Genomic DNA, 12,855 nt, shown 5'->3' with positions numbered 1-12,855 from the left:
ACCCTAACCCCCCCTTCCCCGCTGCCTAAACCTAAGTCCCCCGGGGGTGCATAACCCTAAGTCCCCCCCGGGGGTGCCTAACCCTAACCCTCCCTCCCCCTAGCCTAACCCTAACCCTCCCGGGGGGGTGCCTAACCCTAAGTCCCCCCCGGGTGTCCTAAACCTAACCCTCACCCCCCCGCCCCCCGCAGATGTCCACTCGTGGCGCCCGGCATCCCTTCAATAGGGATGCCGGGCGCCGGTCTCCCAGCGTCGGAAAAATGACAGGCGTCTATATATAGACGCCTGTCATTTAACCCACGCCGGGATAAAGCAATCGGGAAGCCGGCTGTCGGGTTTAAGACAGCCGGTTTCCCGATTGCATCCCTCCTAGTAGGCCGCATTCTCATGAACATTAACCATAGTGTGCCTCAAGTATGGAACATAATCCTAGTAGGCCGCATTCTCATGAACATTGATCATGACATGACTCAGGTATGGAACATAATCCTAGTAGGCCTCATTCTCATGAACATTGACCATGGTGTGCCTCAGGTATGCAACATAATCCTAGTAGGCCGCATTCTCATGTACATTAACGATGGTGTGCCTCAGGTATGGAACATAATCCTAGTAGGCCGCATTCTCATGTACATTGACCATGGTGTGCCTCAGGTATGGACCATAATCCTAGTAGGCCGCATTCTCATGAACATTGATCTTGATGTGACTCAGGTACTGTATTACACTTATTCCTATTAGTCCCCATTCTCATGGAAATTAGTGAAGTCCACAAAATGGCTGCCTTTGGTTTACTGTGTCATGCTTTCCCCTTGCTGCAAGGGGAATATGTATTAAGGTTTGTTCCAGAATATATGCAAGGATATCTCTTTATGCTGTAAATCAGAGAGTCACACCAGAGCTATTTAATTGATGCAGAATTTCTAAGAGATTTCCTTCAGTTATATTGTGCTGATATCTCTACATCTGCTGCAGCGGCCCATCCAGCGGCCTGAGCGAGCTCCGTGCGGTATTGCTCCAGCAATGCTAATCAGGATATTGTTGGGCTGGTTATTAGGAGAACTGCTGATATCGCAAAGGTTAATTGGCTTTTCTTTATCCGGACACGAGAAAAGGAAGATGAACAGGTTCCATTTAGGAACACAAGTCTGGAGTAACTAGTTGCCTTTCACAGTGGTTTCAGGCATACTCCAGAAAGTAGTGGATGAGGGGGTCTTTTTATCTTGGCTATGATACAGCAAGTACTTTACGTAGGATACAATTTATTGCATATTATCTTTTTGTCTGTGTAATGTAGTTTCCCAAGGGAACCTCAGTATGATAAGCTTGTGTTAGCAGCAAGTACCATTCATCGCCTGTTATTGTGTCCTATGGGCCTGATTCAGAGCCGCTCGTAAGCGGCCTCTCGTTCGCTCCGAGCGATGTTTGCCCAACTGCGCATGCGTACGGATCGTTATACGCATGCGCGAACCAGTCAGTGCGGTCGAAATTCATGTGCTCGCAAAATAGCGAATGCCTAATAATTTGAGTGACAGAAAGAGGCGTATGTGGGTGGTAACAGGGGAAGGTGCTTGAAAACGGGGAGTGGAGATCAGAACGCAGGCGTGCTTAAAGGTCAAAACGGGCGTTTTATGGGTGTGCATAATTAAAACAGCAGCGTCATTGACCACGTCACTGGGTTATTTTATAGCCAGAACTGCTCGCAAGATTGTGGTAGCAAAAACCAACCACAAGAATAGCGAGCAGTTCATACGCTGGTCGATGTACTCGATTAATCTAATAAATAGCGGACATGACGTAGGATGCGAGCGGCCAGGGGGCGTATTTTTCCAAAAAACGACCGCAAGTTTTGTTCGCTCGTTCAGACTTAGAGGCGTGAACAGACCGCAAACAGCGAACGGTTCATTTGAATAGTCACCCCTATTTTCTGGACGAGCGAGCGCTAATTGCGTCCGGCTCTGAATCAGGCCCTATATCCACCGTGCTTCATTCAGACCAAGGACCTGATTCAGACCCGGTCGCTAAGAGGCGTTCGCTCGTAGCTGGCCAATTTTCGCATTTTGCGCATGTGTATAATTTGCAGTGCACAAGTGCGAACCAGTGCGAGAGATCGGAAAGCGTTCGCTCGCTGCGCATAGACAGCCCAGCAGAGTGAGTGACAGGAGAAGCCGTTTGTGACTGGTGACAGGGGCTGTCCCCTAGTAATGGGAGTGGAGGTGCGAACGTGCCTGAGAGTCTTAACGCCATTTCAGAGGTGTGCATAATTAACAAGCAGTGTCATAGTACACGTCACCTGGTTGTATTTCCCACTGAAGTGCTCGCAGTACTTGTGGTAGGGTATAGTCAACCTCAATTGCTGCGTTCGCTTCCGATGGTACCTGATGTACTGATGGTTTGCGTACACTTCCTGGAGATGACGCGCGCAAGTGGATGTCTTATAACAGGCTGGTGGGCGTCTGCATACACAAAGTGATCGCACGCCAAGACATAGTGGGTGTGCTTATGCCTTGCCGCGCGATCGCCTGCCATACCGTCACTTAGCTGAATTTGCATACGCTGGGTACGAGCAGGTATGAGGCTCAGAGGGCTGTGATATGTTCTTAGTGATAGGCACGCCTTTCTCATGACTACAGGTTATAGTCCACGAAATGGCAGCCTGCGCTGTGTGTAGATGAGAGGTATCTTTAGGGAAGTATGGCCCCTATTTAACAGCAATACCAAACCCCTTTAGCAGGATTGAGTTACAGGATGATGGCGCTCAGATCCCAGCAGTAGGATCCCGATGCTGGCATCCCGACAGGGTCACAATCCCAACAGAAGGAGGTTAGTATACTCTCCTTCCCATAACCCTCCCCCTGCTTCCTAATCTAACCCTCCCCAGTGCCTAAACCTTACCTCCCCCTGCAGCCTTAATCTAACACTCCCCTGGTGCCTAACCCCTAGTGCCTAACCGCTAACCCTCCCCCTAGTATCTAACCCTCTCCCTGGTGCCTAACCCTAAATCCTAGTGCCTAACACCTAACCACCCCCCCAGTGCCAAACCCTCCCCCTAGTGCCTAACCCCTAACCCTCCCCCAAGTGCCTAACCCTCCCCCCCCGTGCCGAACCTCCCCCTAGTCCCTAACCTCTAACCCCCTCCCCCTAGTGCCTAACCCTAACCCTCCCCCCCAGTGCCTAACCCTCCCCCTAGTGCCTAACCCTCCCCCTAGTCCCTAACCCCCTCCCCCTAATGCCTAACCCCTAACCCTCCCCCTAGTGCCTAACCCTCCCCCTAGTCCCTAACCCTCTCCCCCTAATGCCTAACCCCTTACCCTCCCCCTAGTGCCTAACTCCTTACCCTCCCCCTAGTGCCTAACCCCTAACCCTCCCCCTAGTATCTAACCCTCTCCCTGGTGCCTACCCTAACTCCTAGTGCCTAACACCTAACCACCCCCCCCAGTGCCAAACCCTCCCCCTAACCCTCCCCCAAGTGCCTAACCCACCCCCCCAGTGCCGAACCTCCCCCTAGTCCCTAACCTCTAACCCCCTAGTGCCTAACCCTCCCCCAAGTGCCAAACCCTCCCCCTAGTGCCTATCCCTCCCCCTAGTCCCTAACCCCCTCCCCCTAATGCCTAACCCCTATCCCTCCTAGTGCCTAACCCCTAACCCCCTAGTGCCCAACCCTCCCCCTAGTGCCTAACCCCTTACCCTTCCCCTAGTGCCTAACCCTCCCCCGCAGTGCCGAACCCTCCCCCTAGTGCCTAGCCCCTAACCCTCCCCCTAGTGCCTAATCTAACCCCCCCCAGTGCCTAAACCTTACCTCCCCTCTGCAGCCTTAATCTAACACTCCCCTGGTGCCTAACCCCTAACCCTCCCCCTAGTATCTAACCCTCTCGCTGGTGCCTAACCCTCCCCCCTAGTGCCAAACTCCTAACCCTCCCCCCCAGTGCTTAACCCCTAACCCCCCCAGTGCCTAAACCCTAACACTCCACCCGTCAGTACCAGACCCCTAACCCTCCCCCTAGTGCCTAACCCCTATCCCTCCCCCTTACCCCAATACTTACTGTTGGGATGCCGGGATTCTGACTTTTGTTGGCATTCTGAGCGCAAGGATCTTGACAGCGGGGATAATAACTACATCCTCTTTAGCATTCGCTATAGGGCTTATGTCATGCTTATAATATTTAACAAACAGCGGTAATTTGAGACTACCGCTATTTGTCACTGCATCGCTCTCGCCATCTTCAGTGGAGGCTTCCAGGCACTGCCGGATCACCGCGGGTTAAACAGTTATGTACATGCGTAGACTGACCGTCGCGCATACGCATGGCAGAGTAGCCAGTCGCTGACCAGCAGGTAAGCAAAGGACCCCGCCGACAAGGATGACGTTGCTGGGCCTCAATATATGCCGCTGGTATTTAGATTCGTTGTTAAATGGGGTCCTACGTCTTTTGCGCTGGTCATATATTTCATATGCGTGCTGGGAAAAAGTCAAAATGTTTAAGACTCCTGGGAATTTAAGGTTTTCATAAATACCATAAATGTGTCTGAAAGTACCAGCCTGAGATAGTGTTACATCACTTTACACCTTAGGGACCCCATTTACACCGGTACCCTATTAACCACGAACATTTTTCTCACGAAAAGAACGAGCTTTTAGCGCGATTTTTACCCGTGAGAAAACACACAGGGTCCGTGACACCTGATTGCTTTCCCCATTACGGACACGAAAACGGGGCTGGTTTCGGAAAGTTTGTTTTGCCTGCTTGAGGCAGGTGAAACACAATCCCTGCTAAATGTCGGCTTTTGGGCCTAATTGGATAGCCCCGTCGGCGGTAGTTAGCCGCGCATAATAGGATACAGGCCTTAGAGTTGGACACCAGTTTCACCTCCTCCGACCCACCTTAGCCCGGCGCCGCAGGGAGGCTCCATTTGCTTGACGCCCGCTGAGATTTTGTTACCAGCGGGCGCCCGGCTCCCTCCCTGCAGATGCTGCAGGAGGCTGGAGCTCACACCTGAGCTCCAGCTTCCGGCTCCCGCAGTGCACTATGGGAGAGAAGTGATGACGTCTCTCCTAAGAGAAGTGATGACGTCTCTCCGAGGAGCGGCCAGCCGGACGGATGCGGACGCAGGAGCGGGGCTTAAGGTAAGTATTGTTTTTTTGTGTAAGCGGCTTCATATTTGGGGACATCATTTCTGGGGCCACTACTACTGGGGGCATTTACTTGGGGGCATTACTATTGGGAGCAATACTACTGGGGGCATATACTTGGGGGCACTACTACTGGGGGTATTTACTCAGGGGCATTACTATTGAGGGCACTACTACTGGAGGCATTACTACAGGGGGCATTACTATTGGCACTACTACAGGGGGCATTACTACTGGGGCATTACTTCTACAGAGGGCAATACTACTGGGGTCAGTGAATAAGGGACACTACCACTGTGATCACTGCATAAGGTGCACTACCACTACTGGGGGCGCTGCATAAGGGGCATTACCACTGTGGGCACTGCATAAGGGGCACTACCACATCTGGGGGAACTGCATAAGGGGCACCACTACTGGGGGCACTGCATAAGGAGCACTACCACTACTGGGGGCACTGCATAAGGGGCATTACCACTGTGGGCACTACATAAGGGGCACTACCACTACTGGGGGAACTGCATAAGGGTTACTACCACTACTGGGGGGCACTGCATAAGGGGCACCACTACTGGGGGGCACTGCATAAGGGGCACCATTACTGGGGTCACTGCATAAGGGGCACTACCACTACTGGGATCACTGCATAAGGGGCACTATCACTACTGTGGGCACTGCATAAGGGGTACTACCACTACTGGGGGCACTGCAAAGGGGGCATTACCACTGTGGGCACTACATAAGGGGCACTACCACTACTGGGGGAACTGCATAAGGGGCACAGCTACACTGGGCATTGCATAAGGAGCACTAGTGCTGTGGGCATTATGTGTAAGGGGCACTACTGCTGTGGGCATTGTATAAGGAGCACTGCTACTGTAGGCAATATGTGTATTAGGGGCACTACTACTGTGGGCAGCGTGTAAAAGGGGCACTGCTGTGTGTCATAGATGAATAAGGGACACTACTATGTGATGTAATGTGAATCAGGTGAATCAAGGCTGTGCTACTGTGTGGCGTAATTTGAATTGGGAATACTATTGTGTGAACACGCCCCTTTGGGAATACTATTGTGTGACCACGCCCCTTTGGGAATACTATTGTGTGAACACGCCCCTTTGGGAATACTATTGTGTGATCACGCCCCTTTTAACTTTAAGCACTGGTCGAGCCCAATACTGTAACGTCGTGTCAGAGCAAAATTTGAGGGACATTACTTGTAGGTACTCAAGCCCTGGAGCAAGTTGCAAGCTGATGATTATTGCGGCTGCAGGCAGCATACGATTTGCCGAAGCATCGAAGACACACCCAATTATGCAAATATAGTATAACTGATGTGAGTGCCCATTAGTAGAGTATGAATTTTCTACACTAGCCACCAAAGATTAAAGTTTTGCACATTAACCACCAGACAATGGCTCTATATTGAACACTTGTCACCAGAGAATGGCACGATTAGTTACTGGAGATTGTGCTCTGTATGGTCCAGTAGCCCCCAGAGAATGATGCCTGTATTGCACACTAGCCCCCAGAGAATGATGCCTGTATTGCACACTAGCCTCCATAGAATGATGGGCCTGATTCAGACCTACTCGCGAGCGGCTCTCCGCTCGCAAGTGGGTCGATGTTCTGCACTGAGCATGCGCACGACGGAGGGATCTCCGTCGTGCGCATGCGCCAGACGCGACGAGCGAAGGACTTTCCTTCGCTCGTTGTGTCTGATCAAAGGGGGCGTGCTGTCGATGTTGATTGACAGCACGCCCCCTTTGGTGGGCGTGCCGGGGGCATGCCTCCCTGACGGGGGCGTTCCTAAGGGAACGCCTACCGTCAGAAGCCGGCCCACTGACATCACTAGTGATGTCAGTGGGAGTGATTTTGGCTCTGATAGAGCCAAAATCACTCCGGGCCTTGCAGTTGACAACCTCAACCGCAGGCTCCGGCTCGCAGTTTCGATGGTCGCGATGGTCAAGACCATCGCGGCCATCAAACTGCACGCTCGTATAGGCTGTGGGTGGTGACCCACAGCTATACGAGCGTCCAGGAGGACGCTCCATAGTTATGGAGGACGGCCCTCATTCAGAGCGTGCGCTCTGCTCAGAGCGTACGGCTCTGAATGAGGGCCGATGTCTGTATTGCACACTAGCCCAAGATAATGATGCCTGTATTGCACACCAGCCCCCAGAGAATGATGCCTGTATTCACACGAGCCCCCAGAGAATGATACCTGTATTGCACATCGATGGTTGCTAACCTTCGGGTTATGTCCATCCCTATTCCGAGGAAAGCCTGTTTCTGACAGATAGCTTGCAGCCACCTTGCGAGTGATTCAAAATCACCTCCTTTATCTTTAACATTGGTGCACTTTTTGTTACAGTAAACTCTGGGCCTGATTCAGATCCGCTCGCGAGCGCACAGCGCTCGCAAGCGGGTCGATGTTCCCTCACTGCGCATGCGCACGCCGGCTCCGGTGTGCGCATGCGCGAGACCCGGCCAGCGACGGGTGCTCCATCGCTACGGGTTTCGCACCAAAAGGGGGCGGCTGTCGATTTTGATCGATAGCTCGCCCCGTTTTGGAGGCGGGGAGGGGGGGTGGCTACACAAACGGAGGCGTTCCCGAAGGAACGCCTGCCGTTTATGGGAGGCACCACTGACATCACCAGTGATGTCAGTGGAGATCTTCCTGCTCTGTTAGAGCAGGAAGCTCTCTGGGGCTTGCGATGGATGAGACCCTATCACAAGGGTCTCGTCGCAAGCCCCGATGGTCGCTATGGTCATTAGAACTTCCATCACATGGTCACAGTTATGAGACTGATGGCCATCCCGACACTGTAATCCCGGCAAGGGATTTAACATAGGCGTCGAAATATCGACGCCTATGTTAATCCCGACGCCGGAACGCCAAGAGGACGCCGGACCGATCGTCCTCTGCCGGGGGTGAGTATACACTTAGCTGGGGATGGGGGGGATAGGTTTAGGGACTCCCAGGGGAACTGTGGGTTAGGCACCCCCCCCGGGGAAGGTTATGGTTAGGCTAGGGGAAGGGGGATTTAGGTTTAGGCACTGGGGGGGTGGGGGGGTTAGGGTTAGGCACCCCCCTTCCCCGGGAGGGTTAGGTTTAGGGTGCGGGGAGAGGGGGTTAGGTTTAGGCACTAAAGGGGGGAGGTTAGGGTTAGGCACTAGGGGGAGAGGTTACGGTTAGGCACCCCTAAGGGAGGGTTAGGGGGGTGAGAGGGGTAGGGATAGTATACTTACCTGCGCTGTCGGGATTTTCACCCATCGGGCTGCCGGCCTCAGGATTTGAACCACCGAGCTGACATCCGGCGGTCATTCATACCGATTTCAGTCACAGCACTCTTGGCCTAGCTCGGTTTGATTCCTGACTCCTGTTCATCTCAATGGCATTCTTGCTCAACACGAGCACATTTTCGGCAGTGCAATTGAAGAGTTTAGTGTATATAACATTTACCCACGTGAGAAAGGACAGGAAGATGAGCACAGCCGCCTTCTGAGGCTCTGTCTGCATTGTTCAGAGAGCAGCTCGCACACACAGCTTGGCTTCTGCTGAGAAAAAAAAAAAAGACATATTTTATTAAAATGCTAATGAAAGACCTGGCTTTTAAGTGGAAATAAAATGCCGCGTTTCTTCAGGCTTTCCCCTGTGCTCGCATTCGTTTTTCCATTTTGATGCGTAAATCTTTTGATTGCGTCTCCTTTCTAAAGCAATTCAGGCAAGGAATCTAAATGACCGTATTGTTTGAGGAGGTGCCGGGTTATCTCCTCTTTAATGTGCCAAGGAAATTTGCTGCGGATCTGCAGAGGGGTCCTGAGCAACATTTCCACATCTCAATGTCATATTTTACTTTATCCGCTAGGTTTTGGGCTGACTGTGCTCGGTGTAACCCTTGCAGTTCATGCAGAGAAGATTGATTGATTCACAAGACTGACAGGAGCCAGTTATAGGATTCTGACAGGTATTTAGAGGTCTGTTAATTAGGGACAAAGGGTCTCATTCAGACCCAGTCGCAAGCGCTGAGCGCTCGCAACCGGGTCGATGGTTAGGCCCTACGCACGCGCAGAGGCTGCACTGCGCGTGCGCAAACCCCGGAGCGAGAGAGAAACTCTCTCGCTTTGGAGCTCACTACAAAAGGGGCGGCTGTCGATGTTGACAGCTCGGCCCTTTTTGTAGGCGGGGCGGGGGGGGGGTTTCACAAACGGAAGCGTTCCTTAAGGAAAACATGCCGATTTGTGGGCGGCCGCACTGACATCAGCAGTGATGTCAGTGGGGAGCTTCCTGCTCGATCAGATCCCTGGGGCTTGCGGTTGCCGAGACCCAACCTTAGGGTCTCGTCGCAAGGCCCCGATGGTCGCAATGGTCTTGACCATCGCGACCATCAACCTGGTCGGTCGCTAAAGCTGTGGGTGGTAACCCACAGCTTAGCTAGTGACCAGGAGGCCGCACTTAAAAAAACAAGCGGCCGCCCTCATTCAGAGCGAGCGCCCGCTTCTTGCGACCGCCTCTGAATGAGGGCCAAAATGTGGTCAGTTCTCCAAAAATGGCTGTTTTCAAAGCGTTACAGCATATTAGGGTATCAGAGCTATTTACCAAAGGGGGTATCTGCTGCAGTCCCCCACTTAATATTTGCAAAAGCAGTTTCTATGGGGACTTTGAAAAAAAGCACCATCTACCTACGCTTTTAGGAGCTTGCCATTCAGGGGTGATGAAAGAGGAGGGCGGGGGGGAAGGTACTACTTACCTGGGGCGACTAGAGGGGCCCAGCGGGGTACCAGGAACGGGCAGGGGAAAAGAGGAGACTGTCTCTCTGCCCAGCCCAGCACACTTTCCTGTATTCTGGGCTGCGGAGGTCCTAGGGAGGCTACTCCTCTCTCTCCCTGCACGTATTTAGGTGGGAGCGATCGCACTGATCGCCCCCCTGGATTTGCCCCCTGTCCAAGGCCCTTTGCAACGTGCGGTGCATAGTAAAAATAAATATTTGGATAGATCTCCAAGGTGCAAAGAAAACCAGCTGCCACACTTGGTATAGCAGAGAACCACCAATTTCTCACAAGCATATAAATAACAATCATAAATAAATACCAGATAGTCATCACTTAGTAGTTTCACAAAATACGATAAAATTAAGTCCTTTGTTGTTGTCTCAGTTTTGTTTGTCTCTCCACGGGTGGTCCATATGTAAAAATATAGATTAAAAAAACAAACTATTGGTATCGTATTGGAAAATACTCAGATTATCTTTTTAATATTCCATAGAGACAATTTTCATCTGTATGTGTCAATTATTAACTCCCATGTTGCTTACATGTGGCATAGTAGGTAAACTCCCGTAAAGGTATCTTTATGGGTAATTCCAGTGCCCCTATGAGTAATAACGTCCCAAATGAACTATACACATCTAGGATAGTGGCTCACATGTATGATTGCACCAATCAGGTTCTTTTCAATCCAGAAAAAGTGTCTTTTACTCCATAGATTTTTTGTCACCATTAGTGCTTCTCCACCTCTATATCACCTATTCATGATGTTAATTATCGGGGTCCCGATAATTAACATTCTGACTCGCCGCGTCTACCGGAGTAATTCATCATTGCTCCGGCATGGTGACAGCTGATGCGATATCAGCTGTCTTTTTCGGAGCAGTGAAGGACTGTGCATGCGTGACCTACAGGGCACACATGCGCACAAGGAGCCGGACAAGGGCGGAGGGGTCCAAAAGGATCCCTCATCGCAACCCCCGGACCTCCTTCCCATAGGGAAGGAGTGGGTTGCGATGCCGGAGCATCTGAAGATGGAATGCTCTCGCAGTCAAGCTCGAAAATATTATGTGTTCGGAACTTGATGAATTCTGTCCAAATATTAGTGCCACACCGCCGCTGCCTGACCAACGCATTTCTACGCCAACTGGCGTCTTATTCAAGGTATGGTAGTGGCAGTTCAGTGAGTCTCTTAAGTCCCTATTGAGGAAGTAACAAGACTTCCAGCATTTGTGTCCATTAGTGTCCACAGACAATAAAGTTAATCAAAAAAATTGAATTAACTGACACAAGCGCTACCTCTTTAACCAAAAAAGTTCATGATAGATGATGATAAAGATGGTAGAATTACTTATGTAACTATGGGCCTGATTCAGACCCACTCGCGAGCGGCTGTCCGCTCGCAAGTGGGTCGATGTTATGCACTGAGCATGCGCACGACGGAGGGAGCTCCGTCGTGCGCATGTGCCAGACGCGACGAGCGAAGGAAAGTCCTTCGCTCGTTGTGTCCGATCAAAGGGGGCGTGCTGTCAATGTTGATTGACAGTGATGTCAGTGGGCCGGCTTCTGACGGGAGGCGTTCCCTTAGGAACGCCCCCGTCAGGGAGGCACGCCCCCGGCACGCCCACCAAAGGGGGCGTGCTGTCAATCAACACCGACAGCACGCCCCCTTTGATCAGACACAACGAGCGAAGGAAAGTCCTTCGCTCGTCGTGACTGGCGCATGCGCACGACAGAGCTCCCTCCGTCGTGCGCATGCTCAGTGCAGAACATCGACCCACTTGCGAGTGGACAGCCGCTCGCGAGTGGGTCTGAATCAGGGCCATAGTTATTTACATCAGAGTTACCAAGCTGAAGTTTTTATGTGTCATATGTATTGTGTTTTATACTTATATGTTCCATGTCAATAAATAGTGTACACCCTATGATTGTTTTCAATGTACCAGACATAGTTACATAAGTAATTCTACCATCTTTATCATCATCTATCATGAACTTTTTTGGTTAAAGAGGTAGCGCTTGTGTCAGTTTTTCAATTTTTTAGTTCAAAGTTTATTAGTCCTTGGGGGGACTGAGATCTGACTGTTAGCTGCTCACTTTCAGGTGTAGCGCTGTATAAGAATTCCCGTTTTTCTTGCTACTGTATCAATAAAGTTAATCAAATTTGCATTCCACAGATACCCTCATGCGTTCCAGAGTGGTTCCAATGGAGAAAAAAAACATTCCGTGCAGAATTAGTAATTCCCACATGATACTATAAAATAACACTCCACAGTTAATCAGCAATCATTAATAAATCAGGTTTAAAAGTAATCAAGTGTTCCGATGTTTTTCTCTGCCATCGATGTTACAGATGTTAACATCGACGGACACTAATACAGAAATAAAGGTATTTATAAATGTTGTAATTGCAATATGCGCAGCAATTGTCCGGGGAATTCCAATAGGAGAACTTCATTTACTTTATCCGGTACAGAGCATAAAATCTTAGAATTTATAACATGCTCATGTAACTTAATTTATGTAGGTCTTACTACTAGACAAATGAAGGTACGACTATCGGAGCACATTAGAAATATAAAAAATCTGGTGATATAGAGGTGGAGACCAAAATTCTATGGAGTAAAAGAAACCTTTTCTGGATTGAAAAGAACCTGATTGGTGTAATCATACATGTGAGCCACAATCCTAGATGTATATAGTTCATTTGGGACTTATTACACATAGGGGCACTGGAATAACCTACAATAGATACCTTTACGGCAGTGTACCTACTATGCCATATGTAAGCTACATGTGAGTTAATAATTAACATGTACAGATGAAAATTGTCTCTAAAGTGGCTGACCGTCGGCATTCTGACAGCCGGAATGTCAACTACATCCCTTTTTTCTGATGTATTCGAAAATGATTCAACGATATACTGTACTGGTGCCTAATAGTGATTTCATATA

The 12,855-nt window shown here is 50.4% G+C and overlaps 1 protein-coding gene across 4 annotated transcripts in view; it reads left to right on the top strand.

Annotated features, from left to right (window-relative positions):
* Positions 1–12,855, top strand: part of CACNA1H (calcium voltage-gated channel subunit alpha1 H) — a 577,698-nt gene that overhangs the window by 422,611 nt on the left and 142,232 nt on the right. The gene's annotated exons all lie outside the window — the stretch shown is intronic.

Source organism: Taudactylus pleione, unplaced genomic scaffold (genome assembly GCF_031769625.1).
Source record: "Taudactylus pleione unplaced genomic scaffold, aTauple2 ptg000061l, whole genome shotgun sequence".
NCBI lineage: Eukaryota > Metazoa > Chordata > Amphibia > Anura > Myobatrachidae > Taudactylus > Taudactylus pleione.
This window is presented reverse-complemented; position numbering and strand designations above follow the sequence as displayed.